Raw genomic sequence first — 6,766 nt, 5'->3', positions numbered from 1 at the left:
TGTAATGCACCAATAAAACTATGGAATGAAATTAAAATTTAAAATATCAAAAAAGAATTTTCTGACATTTGAAATATCACTATTTCAATCATTAGTTAAAATTGTTAACTAAAGTATGGAAAATCCTTTACTAGAGAATTAGGCAGTTGTTATAAAGAATGTACATCTGAAATGCATTTATATTTTAGATTTAAAAAGAGCCAAGTGCAAAAAAAAAGACTTTAGAAAATATTTTCTCTTTTTTAATTGGTGCATTATAATTATACACAATAGGGCCCAGGATGTAGCTCAGTGGTAGGGTTGCATGCACCTGACCCTGGGTTTCATGAATACCTTAGAAGATGGATAGTCATAATTAATATTGTCACAGTGATCTACAGATTTGATGCAATCCCCTCTTGAAATATTAATAACAGCCCTCGTAAAACTACAGGGGAGAAAAACCAGTCATAAAATTCATCTGGAAGAATAAAAGAACCAGAATAGCCATAGCAATTCTGAGTAAGAAGAGCAATGCTAGAGGCATGTGACAGTCCCTGATCTGATCTCAAATTATACTACAGAGCTATAGAAGACAAAAATAAAATAAAATAAAACCTACATAGGTATTGGGAGGAAAAAGATATGAAGACCAATAGAATAGAATAGAACAGAAACCAGAGACAAACCCACTTAGATCCAGTCATCTGAGCCTTGACAAAAGTGCCAAAAAGATATATTGGAGAGAAGACAGCCTTTTTAGTGGTGCTGGGAAAACTGGATATCTAAATGTAGGAAGTGAAACTAGTCTGTCTCTCACCCTGCACAAGACTTAAATCAAAATGGATCAAAGACTCAGGAATTAAATCTTAAAACTGCTAGAAGAAAACAGAGGGTCAACACTCCAGCACATAGGTGCAGGCACCAACTTCCTTCAGAAGACACTTAATGTACAAGAAATAAGACCAAAATGAATAAGTGTGATGCCATCAAATTCAAAGCTTCTGCACAACAAGGACAACAATTAAGAACATGAAGAGAGAGCCTATGTGATGGGAGCAAACCTTTGCCAGCTGTTCCTCTGACACGGAATTTTTATCCAGAATATATAAAGAACTAAAAAAAAATTATCACCCAAAACAAATAAACAGACAACCCAATCAACAAATGGGCCAAAGAACTAAACAGACATTTCTCAAAAGAAGAAACACAAATGGCCAACAAATATGTGAAAAAATGTTTAACATTGTTAGCAATCAAGGAAGTGCAAATCAAAACTACATTGAGATTTCATCTCACTCCAGTTAGAATAACAATCACCAAAATTCCATATGCTAACAATATCTGATGAGGATGTGGGGGAAAAGGTACTTTCATGCACTATTCATGGGGCCACAAATTATTATAGCCACTTTGGAAAGCAGTGTGGAGATTCCTCAAAACACTAGGAATGGAACTGACTCAGCTATTGCACTCCTTGTTATTTATCCAAAAGAAATAAAATCAGGATACTATGATGATATGTGCATACTAGTGTTTATAGCAATGCAATTCATAATAATTAAGTTATGGAACCAGTCTAGGTGCTCATCAGCATTGAATGGATAAAGAAAATGTGCTCTATTTACACAGTGGAGTTTAATTCGGGCATAAAGAAGAATGAAACTACATCAGTTGCTGCTAAATGGATGGAACTGGAGAACATCATGCTAAGTGAAATAAGACAGACTGAGAAAGTCAAAGGCTGAATTTTTCTGTCTCATAGTTAGAAAAAGAAAAAGGGAAAAGAATTTAACAATAAAGGGACAATTTCCGGAAAATAGAGGAAAAGGGAAAACAATAGAACAAAGGAAGGGACTGGAGAAGGAGAAATGAGGAGAGAGTATTGGGAAGTACTGGGTTACAAAATCTACCAGACAGTGCTATGTGCATGGATGAATATGACATACATCTCACTATTATGTAAAATTATAATGAACCACTGAAAATATTTTACACATATTTGTTTTTTCTCCTTTTTTAATTGTGTCTTATAATTATACATAGTAGGATTAGGAGCATAGCTGGGTGGTAGAGTGCTTGCCCAGAATTTGCAAGGCCCTGAGTTTGAACCCCAGCATTGCTAAAAAAAAAAAATTAATTTAATTTAAAAATAATAGTGGGATTTATTATGACATGTTCATTTCACACATGCATATGTATAACATAATTTGAACAATTTCATTTCCCAGTACCTCCCCTTTCCTCCCTTCCTTTCACCCCTTGATCCTATTTCTCTACCCTAGTCATCTCCCTTCTATTTTCTTATTTTTGTTTTGTTTTGTTTTTTCCTCTTTGGCCTCCACATATGAGAAAAAATATATGACTCTTAACTTTCTGTGTCTGGTTTATTTAACTTAACATGATCCTCTTTAGCTTCACCCGTTTTCCTGCAAACAATATAATTTTGTTCTTCTTTAGGGCTAAATAAAACTCCATTGTGTATATATACATTTACTTTACCTATTCATCTGTCCACAATCAACTAGGCTGGGTCTATAACTTGGCTATGGTCAATAGTGCAGCTATAAACATGGCTATACCTTTATCTCTATAGTATGCTGATTTCAATTCTTTTGGATAAATACCAAAGAGTGGGATAGCTGGATCATATGGTAGTTTCATTCCTAACTTCCAAAGTAGGTGATTTTTAAAAGTGGATGTACAATAACCCAATCAATAAGAGGGCAAAGGAACTAAACATGTTTCTCTAAAGAAGTACAGATAGCAACAAATACATGAAAAACCACACAAAAATTTCATCTCCAGCTACAATGGCAAGCATCAAGGTTAAAAATTATAATTAGAGCTGGTAAAAATATGCAGGGGCAGGAGAGGGGAAAACGTGCAAAATTTGAAGACACGTGGGTTAATATGGCTGCTTATAAGCTACAAGAACAGAGTTGAGTGGTTGTAATACAGACTGCAACGCCTAAAATATATAATAGTAATCCCTTTACAGAAAATTCGAGGGCCCAGGCTGGGAATAACAGGAGAGGATGGAGTCAACCCACGTGCATCCCTCAAGGTTTTAGATTGGTACAAATCTCCATGTGTTCTCCAGGATGAAATATTACTTTTATCATAGTGTCTGGGGAATGGGGGAAGGAGTATGAGAAGATCGTACTTGGCTTTCCCTACTAGGGTAGCTCTGATTCCACAAGTGATTCACTAAGCCCATGATTATTCATTTCTATTACAAATACAGGGAATTTGAAATGACCCCTATTAGCAGGACCAGGGATAAGTCTATTCATTCCTGGCCCCTCTTGCACCTTGTCAGTACCAGGGGGCCATGGTGATGCTTCAGATGCCTGAATATGAGATCAACTCACACTGTCTCCAGGATGAATGTCTGAATGTTTTCTGTTTCTCTGTGCACAGAGACCAATGTGAACAGGCAGATTGCCTTGTGGGCAGGTTGAAAGGGGACACTAAACTGGCTATTGTGAATTGTGGTGCCATACACGTTGAAGAGGTTGTATCATTTTAGTATGCTGATTTTAATTCTTTATTGAAATAAACATCAAGGAGTGGGATAGCTGAGTTGTATGGAGGTTCTATTTCTCGTTTTTGGAAGAATCTCTGTACTGCTTTTTGGAGTGGTTGTACTAATCTGCAATCCCACCAACAACGCATCAGTGTACCTTTCCCTCCACATGCTCACTAGCATTTGTTATTATTCTTGACAATAACAAATTATCTGTATTCTTGATAGTTGTCCTTTTGAATGGAATCAGATGAAATCTTGATGTAGTTTTGCATTTCTCTGATGTATTTCTCTGATGCTAGAGATGTTGAAAGTTTTATTCATATATTTGTTGGCCATTTGTGTTTCGTTTTGTGAGAAATGTCTGTTTAGTTCTTTTGCCCATTTATTGATTTGGTTATTTGGGTTTGGGGTGATAAGTTTTTTTGAGGTCTTTATATATTCTGGATGTTAATCTTCTGTCAGAGGAACAGTGACAAAGATTTTCTCCCATGTGCAGACTCTCTTTTTGCTCCTGCTTCCCTTGCTGTGCAGAAAATTTTTAATTCAATGGCATCCCAGTTACTTGTTCTTGGTTTTATTTTTTGAGCCTTGGGGGTCTTGTTAAGGAAGTGCACCTATATACTGCACCTATATATTAAAGTATTGGCCCTATGTTTTCTTCTAGCACTTGCAAGTTTTCTGGTCTAATTCCTAAGTCTTTGATGTTTTTATTTAACTTTTGTGCAAAGTGAGAGATACAGATCTAATTTCATTCTTCTACATAAGGATATCCAGTTTTCCCTCCACCATTTGTTAAAAGGCTGTCTTTTCTCCAACATATCTTTTTGGCAACGTTGTCAACTCTCAGATGGTGAACAATACACTTTTGACTAAGCAGTCAATCTTTCAAGAAATCAAGAAGGAAATTTAAAAATTTGTAGAGTCAAATGAAAAGAGAAACACAGAATCTTTGCAACAGTAAAAGCAGATACATGATGGAAATTTATACTCATTAGTGCCTACATTAGAAACAGAAAGATCTAAAAAAAAAAAAGTAACCTAATGATGTATCTCAAGGCCTTAGAAAAACAAATTAGCCCCCAAATCAGTAGAAGGATAGAAGTAATAATAATCAGAACAGAAATAAATGGGATAGAGACTAAAAGAACAATAGAGAGGATTAATGCAATGAAGAATTGGTTTTTTGAAAACATAAGCAAAATTGACAAACTCTTAGCCAAACTAACCAAAAGAAAGAGAAGATGCAAATGAATAAAATTAGAGATGAAAAGAGGGTATTCCAATAGGTGCTACTGAAATCAGGGGATCATTAGGGAATATTTTGAAATATTATGTAACAATAAATTGGAAAATCTAGAAGAAATGGACAAACTTCTATACACCTATGACCTACCAAAACTTTTCCAAGGAGATATTTTTAAAAACAAATTGATCAATGACCATAACAAGACAATGAGATTAAAGCAGTAACAAAAATTCTCCGAGCAAAGAAACTCCCAGGACCACAGGGATTCACAACTGAGTTCTTCCACATTTTAAAGACAAGTACCAGTGCTCCTTAAACTATTCCATAAAATAGAAAGGAAGGAATGCTTCCAAACTCATACAATCAGGCCAGTATTCGCCTGCTACTACAACATAGTAAGGACATATAAAAAAAATTATAGGGGCAGGGGTTGTAGCTCAGCGGTAGGGTGCTTGCCTCACATGTGTGAGGCACTGGGTTTGATCCCAGCACCACTTAAAAATAAATATAAAGATATTGTGTCCATATACAACTAATTTTTTTAAAAAACTATAGACTGATATACTTGATGAACATAAATTCAAAAATTGTCAGTGAAATAGTTGTAAATTGAATTCAACTTCACATTAACAATTCACACACCATGATCAAGTTAGTTTTATTTCAGAGATACAAGATTGGGTCAACATTGCAAATCAGTAAATGTAATATACCACATACATAGAATTAAGGATAAAAATCGCATGATCACCTCAACACATAGAGGAACATGATCAGGGAAAGCCTTTGATAAAATTCAACATCTCTTCATGATAAAAACCCTATGTAAAGTAGGTATAAAAGGGTCATATTTTAACATAAATATATTACCATGCTACATATATCTTGTGCCATACATCTTCTAAGATCTTCTTCAATTCATTTCTTAAGAAACAATGGATTGCTTTCTAGAAATTCTTTCTAGAAATTCTTCCTAGAATGGATTTGTATTAAGAGTGCTATAGTTTTCATTGTAGAGATCTTTATCTCCTTGGTTAGGTTAATTCCAAAGGCTTTGAGTGTTTTTGGTTTTGTTTTGTTTGGTTTGGGGTTTGGTTTTTGTTTTGGGGTTTTGTTTGTTGAGGTTATTTTGAATAAAGTGATTTTCCTTATCTTGTCAGATGAATCACTGTTGGAGTATAGGAAAGCTATTTACTTATGGATGTTTTCTAATATCCTGCTAATTTGATGATTTCATTTATCATCTTTAGAAAGTCTTCTGGTGAACTTTTTTGGGGTCTCTATATGTAGGATCATGTCATTAGCAAACAGAAATAGTTTGACTTTTTCTTTTCCTATCCATGTCCCTTTAATTTCCTGCCCTTCCTACTTGCTCTGGCTAGAGTTTCAAAAACTAAATTGAATAGAAGTGGTAAAAATAGACATCCTTGACATATTACCTGATTTCAGAGAGAAAGCTTTCAATTTCTCTCTATTTAGTATGATATTGGCTTTTGGTTTGTTATGTAGTCTTTATAATGTTGCAGTATATTTCCTCTATACCTATTCTTTTCAGGATTAACATGAATGAGTGCTGTTTCTTATCAAAGGTCTTTTTTCATCTATTGAGATGATCACATGATTTTTGACCTTAATTCTATTTATGTGGAGAATTGCATTTATTTTATTTTATTTTGCAGGTATTGGGGGTTGAACCCAGGGGCACTCAACCACTGATCCACACCCCCAGCCATTATTTTGTATTTTAGAGTCAGGATTGGGGGCCGCTGGCCCCTGAGCTAAGCTTGCTGTCTCAGCCTTGAGTGACTGGCTTGGCACATGCGCTCCACATGCCACCAAGCAAGTGCCCTTACCTTCACTGGGTGAAGAATCTTGCTTCAGCCCTGGACCTGAGCATTACCCAATGCGGTCGAGAAACACCGCAGCCCACCCCCACTAATCCCTGTTGCCCCCTGTGAAACCTGATCCCCTGCCTAATTTGGGGTAGAATACTCTATTGAAAGTCCATT

This window comes from Marmota monax, unplaced genomic scaffold, assembly GCF_021218885.2.
Source record: "Marmota monax isolate L192 unplaced genomic scaffold, Marmota_monax_Labrador192_F-V1.1 WCK01_AAM20220418_F8-fsc00114, whole genome shotgun sequence".
NCBI lineage: Eukaryota > Metazoa > Chordata > Mammalia > Rodentia > Sciuridae > Marmota > Marmota monax.
The sequence above is the reverse complement of the archived record's forward strand: the minus strand, read 5'-3'. Positions refer to the sequence as shown.